This window comes from Myotis nattereri (genome assembly GCF_964212035.1).
Source record: "Myotis nattereri genome assembly, chromosome: 2".
NCBI classification, from domain to species: domain Eukaryota; kingdom Metazoa; phylum Chordata; class Mammalia; order Chiroptera; family Vespertilionidae; genus Myotis; species Myotis nattereri.
Window position 1 is genome coordinate 143,990,345 of NC_138076.1, and position 16,178 is coordinate 144,006,522.

The following is a 16,178-nucleotide window of genomic DNA, read 5'->3' on the forward strand; positions in this document are numbered from 1 at the left end:
TCCTTAGGCCTGAGTGAGGAGGAGGAGCCAGCCATATGAAGATCACAGGAAAGAGCAGTCAAGGCTCAGGGAGCAGCAAGTGCAAAAGTCCTGGGACCAGAATAAGTTTAGTGAGTTCCAGAAACATAAAAAGACCCAGGTAGCCAAAAATAGAGTAAGTGATGGAAGAATGGAGGAGGATAACTTCAGAGATACAGGTAGGAATTGATCATATAAGGCCCTATAGTTCATGCAAAGAATTTTGGATTTTTTTCTAAGAGTATTGGGAAATCTATGCTGGGTTTTATGCAAAGAAGTAGTCTGATCTAATTAACCTTTTGAAACAGTGACATCACTACTGAGTAGAGAATGGAATATAAGGCGTAAGAATGAAGGCAAGGAGATGAGTCAGAGGCAGGCTATTGCAGCTGTCCTGGCAAGAAATGATGGTGATTCTGATCAGGTGGTAGCTGATTTAATTGTGACTCAACTCAGTGGAGAGAAGTGGATGACTTCATAAAAAATGGAGGAAGGATGGACAAAAATTCCTGGTAAATTGAGTTGAGCCTGGTAAGAGACAGAGAGATTGATTTAACTCTTAGATTTGGAGTTTGGTGGGAGTGCTACACACACTATGTGCTAAGTATAGTATTACAGAGATATACGATGTAAAGATGTCTATATACTTTGTACAGGCCATTTACATCTATGAACTAATTTATTTCTCACCAGAGTCCTGTGATATAGCTAGTATTTCTGACAAAGAAACGAAGATTTATAAAGGCTAATTAACTTGCCTCAGGTCATGAAGGTAATACATCAGGAAGCCAAGATTTGGACCCAGGTGTGCCCGGCCTCCAAAGCAGTGCACTTTCTCCTGTGCTACAGCGCCACCCCTGGGGCTCCGTCAGGATTGCAGCTGCCCATGAGGCGAGGGTTAATTAGATCTCCCAGCCAAACATCTATGGAGTCACACGTGGGGACATGTTCTATTAGTAAGCGTCTCCTTGTTGCCGGGCCTCCCTCTGGTCTCTTTCAGGGCTACGTTTCATTTTTTGGAACCTCTGTCTAAGGGATGTAGGCACGTTGGGTGGAGTCAGAAGTAAATGAAATGATTAAGCATAAGGAGAAAATCATTTCTGAGAACTGATGAAAAGATTGCAGCTTAGCTCAGTGATGACTAAAGAGGACATCATCAGCCTATAAATATTTCAGGGATGGAAACAGCAGGAAGAGGGGATTTTTTTCCCTTCTTCAGAAAGTAGAGGAACTGCATGAAGGGACAGGCAGAAATTAAGAGTTCCTAAATCTGCTCTTAACTCTACAATGTTGGTAGCTTATCGTAACTTTGTGTCTAAATATTCTCATCTCAAAGGAATGAGTTATGATTGAATGCAAAACAATTATCCCTGTAGAAAGGTATCAAAGTCCACAGAAAATACTTTTCAACATTTTATTTATTTATTGGATAAATATTTATTAGCTTTCTACTTTGCAAGAAGAGGATTTTTGGCCAAAATATAGATGTCCACTTTGTTTTTGTTTGTTTGTTTGGTTTTTGTTTGTTTTTTTGAGGTTTTTGTTTGTTTATTTGTTGTTTTTGTTTTTTTTGCTGGTTTACACTTCTTTTCCTCAATAACATGGTATTTTTTTATTACCATGTTTAAATGGTATTGGATAAAAGAAAGTCCTTTTAAAGGAAAGCATTTTGGGTTAATTGAACTTTCTCCCCCCAATTACAGTTGACACATAATCTATTAGTTTCAGGTGAACAACTTAGTGACTAGACATTTATTTAACTTACCAAGTGATCATGTGATATGGTGTCCATTTTTTAAAATATTTTTGTTTTACAATGAAACCATTTTCTAATGGTACATCTATTATCATGAGTGTTCCTTCACAATAATTGTCTATCTGTAATGAGAATTACTCACCCACTGAAACATATTAGCTATTGTAGTGTTCCGGAGTCTTCAAGGAGTCTGGAGAGAAAGGGTAATGCTGGTACCACGGGTCCCTGGTGGCCTGAATAATGCTACACGCTAAAGAATGGGAGGCTTAAATTTCAAACACAGGCCAGCCATTTCCTTGCGTTTGCCACAATGTACGTTTGTCTGCACATTTGTTAGTGAAAGGAGAGAACACGGCTGCTTGATAACACAGGGACAACTGTCCGATACATTGGGCGCACTATCTCCCCATGTGCTGTATGAGAAGTCTCTCTCTCAGGCTGCTGAGGTGGAGAGCTTCAGTTTGCCAACTACATCCGGGCTGCTTGCAAAAGAGCTAAAGCTGCTGAGGGGAAGGCTTCTTGAACAGTGCACACCGTCCTTCTCAGACGTGTTTGAGGTATCACATTCTTTTTCTGATGTTTTTGGGCCCCCAGTCTTGCTTGTTTAGCATGGTTTAGGCCAGTGGTCAGCAAACTGCGGCTCGCGAGCCACATGTGACTCTTTGGCCCCTTGAGTGTGGCTCTTCCACAAAATACCGACTTCTGTGCATGGGCCACGAAGTTTCAATCTCACTGTACGTGCGTGCCCACACGTGGTGATTTGTGGAAGAGCCACACTCAAGGGGCCAAAGAGCCGCATGTGGCTCGAGAGCTGCAGTTTGCCGACCACTGGTTTAGGCCATTCTGCAGCCTGAAGGTTAAAGATAAATCCAAATGAAAGTGTCATCTTAATGGTTTTGAATAAACTCCCAAATGACCCCCCTCCCCCCAGTGTTGTTTATAAAAGTTAACACCTGCAAAAATGGAACTGAGTCCAATGAGGAAGGACGTGACATTTTGCCTGAATATGTGAAAAATGAGTGGGGTGTTGTCTGTATCCCCGCAGGCGATGGGCAGTCTAGTTTGTAAATGAGCATTGTTTCCTGGGCACCACCTTTGAGTTGAAAATGAGTCATACACTCAGGGAAAGAATGGTACCATCTTCTTTTGTCTAGCTCTGTGTGCTTTTGTGGTTGCTGAATTTGTCTTAATGGGGATCTTGATTGTTTCCCTTTTTGAGGCAAGTTATTAGAATTTATTTTTAATCTGAAATAGGATTCATTTAATTATATTGTCCTTGGCTCATAAATTGATTCACAGCCAGTATTTAAACTACAGGAAATTTCTATGGGGGAAAGGCCTTCTAGGTTCATGCAGTCATCTAGAAACATAGGTCGGTTTCCAAGTGTTTTAACTAGTTTTCTTTGAAAATAATATTAAGTATAATGTGTGATACTCTGTACCAGCTACTGTGCTATGTGTTTTGTAGGGTTTTTTTTTAAGATTCTTTTTTTTTCTAATCCGTACAACATGCCTAAAATGCAGTTATCACTGGCCCTTTTTTATAGCAAAGGTGAAAACACAGGTCAGAGACACCAAGTAACTTGCTGGAAGTCAGGAGCCCGTCAGTGAATGAGCTTGGATTCAGACCCATTTATGTTTAACTTCAGCGTTTGGGCTCCCTCCGTTAGGACACCCTGCCTCTTTGAAAAGATGATTTGATGACAAGTTTCTCTCAATTCTTATTAGAAAGAAGACAGTCATAAAATAAAAAGAGTAACAATAATTTCCTCTCCTGTTTATAAGAAAATTGTTTTGTAGATTAGAAAATATTTCTCGTTTCTTCTAGTTGTACGAAGAGGCTTGGGTACATGTGGAATAACCCCCATGATTCAGGGAATTCTGGTTGTAGTCTTGGTTTATCTCAAGGTCATGGTGTTTACCCATATTCATTGGCATATGCACATAAATTCTTGCCCCATTCCCGTTCTCTTGGCGAGGTGGAGGCATACGATATGGATCAGATTCTGATGCAGGCTTGAGTGAGACATTTCAGACTGCTGGAGGAAGAGGAGGAGACCCCAGAACAGTACATTTAATAGGGAGGGGGGGAAAGCTTTATGAAAAGGAAACAATCTGAATAGTGTCAGCAGAGGCTGTGGAATCTAAAACTACTGCTGGGCATCTGCAATTATAAACTACTAGAGGCTCGGTGCATGAAATTCATGCACTGGGGAGTGGGGGGTGTGTGTCCCTCAGCCTGGCCTGCGCCCTCTTGCAGGCCGGGAACCCTTGCGGGATGTCCGAGTGATGGCTTAGGCTTGTTTCTATGGGGAGCAGGCCTAAGCCAGCAGTCAGACATCCTTAGCACTGTCGCAGAGGCAGAAGAGGCTCCCCCCCCCCAACTGCCACTGCACTCACCATCCTGAGCCCATCTTCTAGCTGAACTGTGCTCCCCCTGTGGGAGCACACTAACCACCAGGGGACAGCTCCTGCATTGAGCTTCCACACCTGGAGGTCAGTGTGTGTCATAGCGACTGGTCCTTAAGCCCTTCGGTCGATTTACATATTAGCCTTTTATTATATAAGGAGGATTATTTCAGAAAATCCTGCAGAATTGTCAGCATGTTAGAGCCAGAAACTGATAGTGACACAGGTTCAGTTATCAAGGGCAGCTTCGGACACTTTTCTCTTATTTCTTGCTGACCAATGGAGGAAGGCATATCTCCGAGGAGCTTACCATTTCAGTTCTGGGGTTTTACTACCTATTATTCTGGCTTCATTAGCTTCATTAGTTCTGTTTACATGTTTACATAAGAGTCAAAGTGGCACCACTGAGTGTGGGGCAAATGCCAGTTCGTCAAGTTGGGGAAGAACAGCATCTCCAGTCTCTGTATCACACAGCTCTGATCTGATTGGTTATGTACATTGACTTGGATTCTAGGCCTTTTTCTTAACTGATTATAGAATATTAACCATTCCCCCATCCCTCGGCAAAAAAAAAAAAAAAAAATCACATTTGGCAGTCAAGGTCAATGACCTGCAATAATCATCTATGCCTGATGCGTGCATTACTAGGAATTTGGCTTTCTTGCTGCTGCCTCCCTGTATTCCCCCAGGTGCAAATTGGAGACAACTTCCCTTTACCTGCTTTTCTATTTTTACAACTTGGCATTCACTTCCTCTAGCAACCATATCTGATTGGGGAGCAGTGAGCTGATGCAACTGGCATAGTCTCTGCTCACCAGAAAAGGAATGAGTTCCTTTCCGTCACAGTGGAGCAGGGGAAAGGGCAGGGTCGTGCTCAGCCAGTCCTAGCGCATTCCTACCCTGCTGGCCACACCTTCCCTGAGGATGACAAGGCCTGTTCTTCCTCACCTGCCACGTCCAAATTTCCGTCAGAGGCGTTTCGGAAGAAAGACTCCTGTGTCACCTTCACCAGCTACCCCAGCCTCCTCTGACTGTTCCTTTCTCTTGCTTCTCTGGCATGCTTAGCCACGCTCCACTCTCAATGAACACCCACTCAATTACTGTCACGGTTGTATCAGTTAGAATGCATTTAGTCACCGGTATCAGAAAACACAATTCAAATGGCCTTTAGCCATAAGAAGGACTTACTAGCTCACATAACTGGAAGGCCAGAAGTCTGTAGGTATGTCGGGATTGATCTGATGCTGGGGCACAATTGCATCACCCAGGGCCTGGTTTCTTTCCTCTTCTCTAATAGTCCACTGTCTCAGCTTCATGCTAAGGCCGCTGTGCTGCTGTGGTCCCGACATGACTGCCCGCAACTCCCAGGTTTACGCACTTTCACTTCCTGAAGAATCAATTACTGTTTACTCCAAAGCCCCAGCAAACCCTCCCCGCTGTCTTGCCGCCCACACATGTATTCAGGATCAGGTGGTAGTTCTGATTTTCTTAGGCCCTCAGAGTATGTCCTTTTCTTGTAACTAGGGCTGGCATCAGTATTCCGGAAGCTCATGGGCTATGTCCTACCCCCCCCCCTCCCCCAGTGACAAAAATATGGGTAAGCCAAGGGCCTGGATCCAATTCATTAGTCAAGTGCTATCATTTATGCCTATCATGACCTGCAAGCTCAAACTCTCCATCTCCAGGATTAATTCCAACCCTGTCTGGATAGATAAGACCTGCCTTTATAGGAAGTTTCGGTCGACCTGAAAGTGGTTTGGTTTCTGTGGCTGAATACTGACTCTCATACGGATGATAACTGCTTCCTGTTAACTCTTATGCCTCATCTGCTTATCTCTGTCTTCTAGACTTCTCCACAACAGGACTCGGATTAGCTGGACCACTTGGAGGTTCTGGGAACACAGTTTAAAATACAAGATTCAGTTCTTGATTGAGAGGGACACAATTTTTAAAAATGCTGTTTTCTGGGAAAGATTAGAAATTAGGAACACATTCTAAAGCACAGAGGCTCAGAGGTGTGCTGGAGTTGGCTAATACTGGCTCCTGACAATTGATCATTAAATTTTCAAGAACTTTGTGAGCTCATTGCTGAACATACCCATTATTAAGAATTAAAGTACACAAAGTTAAAATCAAATGAATTCTGTTTAAAATAAAGTTAATAAATACTCCAAATTCATCATTCCCTAATTAGTTTACTACATTTTACTATTAGCTATGTTCTTGAAGCTATTTCCATCTATTATACGTATTAGTCTATATTGTACCCACAGGGATACTATATACATACTGTATTATGCTGTACAATGTTATGTTAATGTGCAACTCTCCCTAACTCTGCATTCGGTGACATTCTGTTAGTAGCTTGAAATTGGCTAATGTGCACCATTTATACCATAGAAACTGGCAAACACTATATATTAGGGATTTTTAAGTTATTAAACATTTGCCAGCACACTATTGGTTGCTTTTCCAAATGTAAAACAAGAATGATAGCAGTATTTATATTATTAGCTTGATACGAGGTTACAATGATATATAAAGAATCAAGCTCACAGTAATTTAGTTGATGAATCTTGGCTATGACCATCTTCTTCCCCATCTTGGCAGTAAGAGTATATTTAACATCATACTCTCTTTAAGTACTGACTCAGGGTGATGGTTAGAGGTATGCAGTAATATCACAGTGTGAGGTGGTATGGTTATGGGAAGACATAAGGCCCTGTGAGGCATGAGACAGAATGACCTACCATCCTGTGTGACAAGTGGACCTCACCCTGCAGCTCACAGACTCTGATCCTGGTGCTGGGGCAGGATAGTGAGAAGCTAGGAAAATTCCTGGGCAAGTGGAATGGGGAAACTGAGACAGAATAATGAAAGAAGGCTAACACTTTGAGCAATTTACAGCCAGCTAGTAAATGACAAAGTCTTATCTTCCCTAACCAAGGACACTTAGAAGCAAATGATTTACACATTCCAGACCATGAAGGGGCAGACCCGCCTCAGTCCCAGCCCCTCTTCAATGAAATTCTTTAAAGGTGAAACTAACAGAGAATGAGCCTGACCCCTCCATACATTCATTTTGATGAATCAACACATTGAAGGACACATTCAGAAAACTAATGACTATTCTATTAAGACCCTCCCCTGAGACCTCCTCTAGGATTCCCACCTGCAGAAGATAGATAAAAGTCCTCAAAACAAGGTATGCTGGCACATACTTTAAAAAAACAATCTCTGGGGCCCCCATGGGACTGAACCTGTCTGCAAAGTCCCTTTTCTCTGACTTTTCAGTGAGCCAATAGCAGCCCTACCTTGGCTCACTTCTCTCCTCTAATGTCTCTAGAGATTCAAAGCAGCCCCAGCTACACTCTCTCCTGTTGCTTCTTCTACCCTTCCTTGTTTTACTGTCCCCAGCTTTAATACATGTACTCTCAAAATCACCTGGGTTAGCCGTAGCCAGTTGGCTCAGTGGATAGAGTGTCAGCCTGCAGATTGAAGAGTCTTGGGTTCAATTCCAGACAAGGTCACATACCTTGGTTTCGGACTTGATCCCTGGCCCTCATCATGCCCTATGTGGGAGGCAACCAATCAATGTGTCTCTCTCACATTGAAGTTCCTCTCTCTCTCCCTCTCTTCTCCTCTTTCTAAAAATTAATGGAAAAATATTCTTGGGTAAGGATTTCTTTTAAATCACCTGGATTCGTTTTGTCTCTGGACTCTTATTTAATTTATGCACAGCCCTTCTACAGATTTCTGAACCCTTCTAGATGCTGGATCAAGCACCACTGGCACTCAACCACTGAGCCACACTGGCTGAGACTCAGTCATTTAAAAAAAATCTCAACAGTGATAAACCACACCTCTCCCTGAGAGGACAGAAACTTCTTTGATTCTGTTTATTTTAATAAAATTTATATAGTTGTAGTGGTAAGACAAGTACCTAAAATGCATGGATATCACTTTCAGTCCAAAAATCTATCTACACTAATAAAAGAGAAACATGGTAATTGGCGTACGACCGCTACCCTTCCCATTGGCTAATCAGAGAGATATGCAAATTAACTGACAGCCAAGATGGTGACCAGCAGCCAGGCAGCTTAAACTGAATATGAGGCTTGCTTGCCTCAGTGACGGCGGACTCCAACATTCCCTGCCTGCCGCTGCAGGCCTCTAAGCGGGCAGTTTGAAACATAGTAACATATAGAAGCTAAAAAAAACTCCAGAAACCTGTTTTCAGAGAGCCGGGATCTCAGAGCTGGAGTTGATACAGAGTTTCGATTGTAGAACACAAACAAGTCTGGGCCCGAGGGTTTCCGCTTTCCCAGCAGCAGAGGCTGCAGAGCTGGAGCCACAGCTAAAGCTGGCCCAGAATAAAAAAGAAAAAAAAAGAAAAAAAGGAGCTGTTGGGAGCTTCAGTCCCAGCCTGAAAACAGCCCTCAGCCCCTCACCCAGACTGGCCAGGCACCCCAGTGGGGACCCCCACCCTGATCCAGGACACCCTTCAGGGCAAACCAACCGGCCCCACCCATGCACCAGGCCACTACCCTATATAGTAAAAGGGTAATATGCCTCCCAGCACCGGGATCAGCGGAGCCGAGAGGCCTCCTGGCACCAGGATCAGCGTGACAGGGGGCAGCGCCCAAACCCCCTGATCGGCCCTGCTCTGTTTGTGACAGGGTGCGGCACCCCAACCCCCCCCTCCCCCCATGGGCCCTGCTCTGTGTGTGATGGGGTAGAGCTGTAACCTCCCCATCGGCCCTGCCCTGAGTGTGAGAGTGGCGGCGCCCCAACCCCCTGATTGGCCCTGCTCTGTGTGTGACAGGGGATGGTGCCACAACTCCCCTATCGGCCCTACTCTGTGAGTGAAAGGGGGGAGCTCCCCAACCCCCTGATGGGCCCTACTCTGTGCATGACAGGGGGGAGCTTCTCAACCTCCTGATGGGCCCTGCTCTGTGTGTGACGGGGGGAGCTCCCCAACCCCCTGATGGGCCCTGCTCTGTGTGTGATAGGGGGGAGCTCCCCAACCTCCTGATGGGCCCTACTCTGTGTGTGACAGGGGGGAGCTCCCCAACCCCCTGATGGGCCCTGCTCTGTGTGTGACAGGGGGCAGCACTCCAACCCCCTGACTGTCCCTGCTCTGTGCGTGACAGGGGGTGGTGCCGCAACCTCCCCATCAACCCTGCCTTGAGTGTGACAGGGGGCAGTGCCCCAATCCCCCAATCGGCCCTACCCTGAGCGTGACTGAGGGTGGCATCGCAACATCCCGATCTACCCTGCTCTTTGCATGACAGGGGAAGGCGCCCCAACTCCCCAATCGGCCCTGCTCTGAGCCCGACCAGGGGCTGCACCTAGGGATTGGGCCTGCCCTCTGCCACCTGGGAGCAGGCCTAAGCCAGCAGGTCATTATCTCCCGAGGGGTCCCAGACTTCGAGAGGGCACAGGCTGGGCTGAGGGACCACCCCCCCTCCGAGTGCACAAATTTTTGTGCACTGGGCCTCTAGTATATATATAAAGCCAGTGACAGTAATGGCCATAATGACCATAATGACCGGTTGCTATGACACCCACTGTGGCCACTGAACTGGCCCGATCAGGGGGTGGGGCCAGCTGGCCAACTCACAGCCCCTCCCCCCTGCCTGCCTGCCCCTGATAGGACTCTCCTACCCCGATCAAGAGCAGGCCGATGGCCAAATGGCCCCTCCCCTGGTCGGCCAGCCCCTGATTGCACCCCCACCCCAATAGGGGGCAGAGCTGGCCAGAAAACCTCCTGCAGCCCCTTCCCCCATCTGGTCACACCCCTGGTGGGCCCCCCCACCTGGCCACACCCCAGATTGCCCCCCACCCCATCAGGGGTAGGGACAGCTGGCCAACCACCCATGGCCCCTCCTCCATGCTGCTGGCCCCCCTATTGGCACCCCTTACCCCATTCAGTGGCGGGGCAAGCCAGCCCACCACCTACAGCCCTTCCCCATGGTCCCGTCCCCAATTGGCCCTCCCAACCCCAATTGGGGGTGGGGCCCGCTGGCCAATCACCTGCATTCCTTTCCCCCAGCCAGCCCGACCCTGATCCAGCTGGCCAACCCTGATCCCACCATCTCCTCCTCCCAACAGGCCCAGCCCCGATCCACCCAATTGTGGCTAGGCTGGCCAAACCCCACCTGTGCACAAATTCGTGCACTGGGCCTCTAGTGACATAATAAAATCATTTTGCCACATAATTCTCTCATAAATTACTGTAAAACAAGAAAATAATAAAGAGAAGCAGAAGCTCCATATTCAATAATGGTAAAAGAGAACTATGACCCTGAATCACAACATATAAAAGCATAAAGCAGATGGAAGAGTGGTGACATAGTATCTAATTCACTTTAAACATCTGCATTCAGGTGAGTAATGACCTCACAGTTCTTTCCAAATGTATAGTTCTATATTTTCTTTACATCATTGTAGCTGAAGGGCCCATTCGAATGGTTTTTCCAAAATAAGAATGAGTCTGTTTAGATTTAATTCTCTTGCTTATTTAGTGGCAATCAACCTTCAAGATCTCTAAAAACATATTAGGGTTAGTCTCAAAAAACAAAGACCCCATTTTCTCTAAATACACCATTTCATGCTCACTGCAGACAGAGAGTAGTCCACAGGCCATACCCCGCTCTTTGGCCTATGCCTTCCTATGGGAATAGAGGGCTTTCTATCATCAAATATGACATCCACAGAGCTTCAGATTCACATGTTTACCTTTTTGTTTAAGTAAAACAGAAGGGAATCATTGCTTTGAAAACCTCAAGATCCCGCCTGTCTTTTTCCTCATCGGTACCACTGATCATTGCTGCAAGCCAGGCCTGTACTCCTGTGGGGCTTCTCACCGAGCCCACACTGCGGTGGCAGAAGAGCCCATGCCAAGGTGGCTGAGTCTACAGGATGTTTTGGAATTTTCTGTATTAAGAAGTGTAATTGGTCTCACCTGGGGTAGTACCAGTCGGATACTCAGAACTGGGAGGGCCACAGAGCCAGCTCTTCTTCCCTCGGCTCCTATATTAATAGTAACAACACAAGTTGAGGAATGGTTTTTCCTCAGAGCTCCCTCCTGCACAATAAGCATTTAGGTGAAATCCTTTCTCATATTTATTAAGCCTCTCTGACCACCCTCAGAGGGGATTCCGTGGGGGAACTTTTGCAGAATACAGTATTTGATAACTAACTGCTTTGCTATAGTGTTTGGCTATGTGGTGCATATCCAAGAAAGAAAATGTAGCCTTTGCACTCTGGGAGTTGACTGGCCTAATTATTCTACTCAGACCTTTTATCGTGAGGATACAATTTATTCCTCTCTCAACCTGGTTGTGGTTAATGAAACAAATGAGAAAATAAGAGATTGCGGGAAAGAAGCTGAATTAATTGCACTGGGGTATAAGCTTCAGCTTTGGACTAATTAAGGGATAATGCTTATTTTAAAGAGTGAAAATTCCGAGTAAGGAGCCTCTTAAAAGAAATGTGCTAACCTCACTTTCCAACATGAATAATTACAATAGTGGTTGGGAAGCAGGCCGAGGCCATGGCAGGCCTGCTCCCAGGAACAGGAAACCCTGCCTCCAAATCTGCATATTGCTTGCGAAGCTGTTGTTGAAGTGCTTGTCCAACTTTGCATCTTTCTTTTTTTTTAAGTTTTTTTTATTGCTTAAAATATTACAAAGAGTAGTACATTTGTCTCTTTTTTTTCCTCTTGACCTTCCCCCAGCCTCCCCTACCCCCCAGTGTCTTGTGTCCATTGGTTATGCTTATATGCATGCATACAAGTCCTCTGGTTGATCTCTTACCCCCTCCCCCACCCCTCCCCGGCCTTCCCGCTGTAGTTGACAGTCTGTTTAACTTTGCATCTTTCAAAGGTGGAAGCTTCTCTTTCCAAAAGCAGTAATGTCAACAGGGGCTCTCTTTGTGGCACTCAGTAGTCGGCTCCTTCATTCATTTATTCATTCGATGAATATTTTTTTTGAGGACCTTCTATGTGTCAGGCATGGTTCTTGGCCATGGGGATTCAGTGCTGAATAAAAAAAAGGAAAAAAAAAAATCCCATCCCTCATGGATCTTTGGAGAAACATGGAATAAACCAAGTAAATCACTACAATTTATAGTATGTCAGGTGTGTTGAGTGACTGAGTGGAAGAGAAAGGAATTGAGTGGAGGATAAAATAATTGATGGGAAGGGTATTGAGGGGTGAGGGTTGCAGCTTTAAATAGGGTGGTCCAGATAGGTCTCTTTTTGCTAATCCTCACAGAGGATTATTTTTTCCATTCTTTTTAGAGACAGTGGAAGGGAGGGAGAAGGACAGAGAGAGAAACATCAATGTGAGAGAGGCACATCAATTGGTTGCCTCCTGCACTCGCTGGTCTGGTCAGGGCTGGGGGTTGAACCTGCAACCCAGGCACGGGGCCTTGATGGGGATCTAACCTGTGACCCTTTGGTGCTCGGGCCAACACTCTGATCATTGAGCAACACCGGCCAGGGCCAGAGATGCCTCTTTGAAAAGGTGATATCTGGGCAAAGACCTGAAGATAATCAGGAAGCAAGCCATGTACACATCTGGAAAAATGACTATTTCAAGCAGCAGAAAGAGCCAGTGCAAGGTCCTGAGCCATGAGCACATTGGGCAAACATCAAAAGTAACCAAATAACTGGTGTGGATTGAGTAAGGGAGAGAGTAGTAGGTTAGATACAGAGGAAGTGAGTGGTTATGGAGATAGAGGTTTGGTCCACATTGCATAGGGCAGTGGTCCTCAACCTTCCTAATGCCGCGATCCTTTAATACAGTTCCTCATGTTGTGGCGACCCCCAACCATACAATTATTTTCATTGCTACTTCATAACTGTATTTTTGCTACTGTAAACAATATGTAATTATATATGTGTTTTCCGATGGTCTTAGGCGACCCCTGTGAAAGGGTCGTTTGACCCCCAAAGGGGTCGCGACCCACAGGTTGAGAATCGCTGGCATAGGGCCTGCCTGCTAGGGGATTATAAAGACCACATTGGTATTTTGGACCGTGGAGATATATACAGTAAGAAGTGGAGCTTATGACATTTTGTAAATTGAAAATTAGATTTTGACAAAATCTCTAGCTGTTAAGTAGTCTTAAGCAAGCTGAGGTCACTCCTTAAATAATAACACCTAAAGAGTGGGTGGGAATACTTGCCCTGCCTGAGTTGCAGCTTTTACCCCCCGTCGAAATCACTAATCAAAAGTAACCTCAATTAACTAAGAATACAGCTGCCTCCTGAGAGGCAAGCATTGCTGAACTGTGGAAGTATTTAGGATTAGTATAAAAATGTTTAAAATGATCATAGTGCTAATATTGTTAGGGTAGGAATTTGTGCATAATTAGTATTTTATATATTTAGGAAATCTGGTATTTTGGAATGATGATTTTTTTCCTGTTGTGTGTATGTGTGTGTTTCCAAACTGTGTATTTAGTGTGTGTGTGTGTGTATGTGTGTGTGTTGATGATCTTTTCATTTTAGTTTCAAATGTGTAATTGAATAATTGATTTTGGTGAATATACTCAGTATGAGAATATTAAGAGGACTCGAGTTTCATCATATTCATGAAGTTAATTTGATTTATCTGAATTCCTTAAGTATTTGGAATGGTTTGTCAATCAGACATTTTTAACTGAAAAAGTAAGTAGAATATATTAAATTTATAAATGATGTTTACAATTTCTGAAGGTATTTAAGTTACTGCATTTATAAGTGGGAACCAACCATTATTATTCAAATCCCCTTAACAAGTGGTTGTAAATATTTGCTAGATTATTTAATAGAATAATTAGGTCAACATAAAAGCTAAAGGAAGAGTTCGGTTTCAGCATTTATCACTTTAATTAAAAGATCTTGATAAAATATTCTGAAAATCTTGTCTGCACTTAAAACTACGCCTAACTGTGCAGGAATGCTCACCTTTTTCAGCAAGCGTTTAAAGCATGGTTCCCAGAGCTCCATTTCTTTGCCTCTTTCCTTCCATGGATGCTTTTTCTACTCACACCCTCATTTACAGCATGTATTTTAATAACATTATCATTTAGGGGGGAAAAAAGATTTCTTGTGGGATCCTGACAAAATGCTGAGCTGAGTGTGGGAAGGCATGTATGGGAGGGCATGTGCAGCAATATGCACAATTTTTCCTGCCATTCGGTGCTTTCCTTGCGTGATAATTGCTCTGAAGTACTGGAATGTAGCCCAGGCAGAATTAATTTTCAAGATTACAAGTTATACACAGCTCTTCTGGAACAATTACTTTTCCATTATGCACCCTGTTTCCTAAAATTTATCATTTTATAGCAAGAAATGTACCTTGTGTGATAAAGAACAGTGTGTTCTAGCTTGTGCCAGATTAATGAGCTATCAACTAAAGGATAATATTTATTCCCCTGAATTAATTGAATAACTATGCTACTTGGGAGGGGTTCTTAAATTGTCTTGAAAATTACGTTATGATTTGGAACATTTTAAAGTAAATCCACTGCATACTTGTAATAATTTTTTTTTTTTTGTATTCTCCTGACTCCATAGCTGTATTTGGGTCAAATTTAAGAGTGTTTAGAATGGAAACAGGCCCCTAGAGTTTTTTGGTATTTTGTTTATATATATTTATTTACTTCCAAATATATTAAGCAAGAGAAGAATTGTGAAAATGTAAAAAGTTGAGTTTAAATACTGCCTGAAGATTTATAAATTGAACTGATGCTTCCCTTTATATTTTGCTATAGTTCCTTATACAATCATCATTTCATGATATTAGGTGTGTTGTAGATTTTATGGCTTTTTGTTTTACAGACTGTGTGTGTGTGTGTGTGTGTGTGTGTGTGTATCCTAACAGAAGCACATGTTTTGCTAATATTTATGGAAGAAGTGGTAGAAGTGGCAGCAAATGGAGAAAAGGCTACCTTAATACATGGCAGTGAAATAAAACTCAGAAACCATCAAGTAATGTTAAGAACATTGAAGAGGTGTCCCCACCCCCCCACCCCGCCCCCGCCCAAGAAAAATGATGTTCGATAAAACTGAATGCTTTTTGTAACTGAAGATAAAAATTTTGGCCTTTTATAAGTTTTGATCTAGGCTTCTTCAGGAGGGATTCCTGGCACCATCACCAATTTCACTTTCTAACTCTGTCTCTGCTCCCAGCCTCCTCCTCTCCCAGCCCACTGTGAGTTCTTCTCTTTCATACTTCCATGGAAACGTGTGCCTATCTCTGTTCTGACTTTTTATCTATCTATCTATCTATCTATCTATCTATCTATCTATCTACCTATCTATCTATATTTTATACTTATTAGGGATAGTATATTTTCCATAAAAATAAAAATGAAGGTTGGACATATGACACAGATTAAAAATATTATGGTGGATATAAAATGAAATAGTAAACTGTAATGAGGTTAAAGGCATATGAAAGAAATGCAGCACTTTTACTACTAATAATTAATCTTACCTTGGAACATACACTCCATACATACAAACAGACACATTTATTTTTAAATATGTTGCACCTGAAATAATTTCAGTTTGCTCCTCAATTCTTATTCCAATCATTTAATAAATCATAACATTTTTACAGCTTGGCCTCAATATAAGGAGAATGATGATTTTCAATTATCTTTTGGTTTAGATGTAGAGCTTCTTCCTTCATACTCCCTTGATGACAGGGGAGAGAATCGAGAACCTAAAGTATTTGAAAGTGTACTCAATTGGAGGGTGCAGGTTTGGGAAAGAAATGTGAGAAGTGGGGAAAGTGGAGCCAGCAGAATCTTTCCAGAGGAGGAGTGGCCGGAGTAAAAGTCCCTCAGCGACGAGGACGCTGAAAGTATTGGAAACTGCAAGTCATTCTGATTGACAGGAAGACAGAATTTGAGGCCAGATGATGCTTGAGAGATAACAATGAAAACATAAAGGGCCTGGTGAATCCCACTAGGAGCTTAGACTTTCTACAGACGG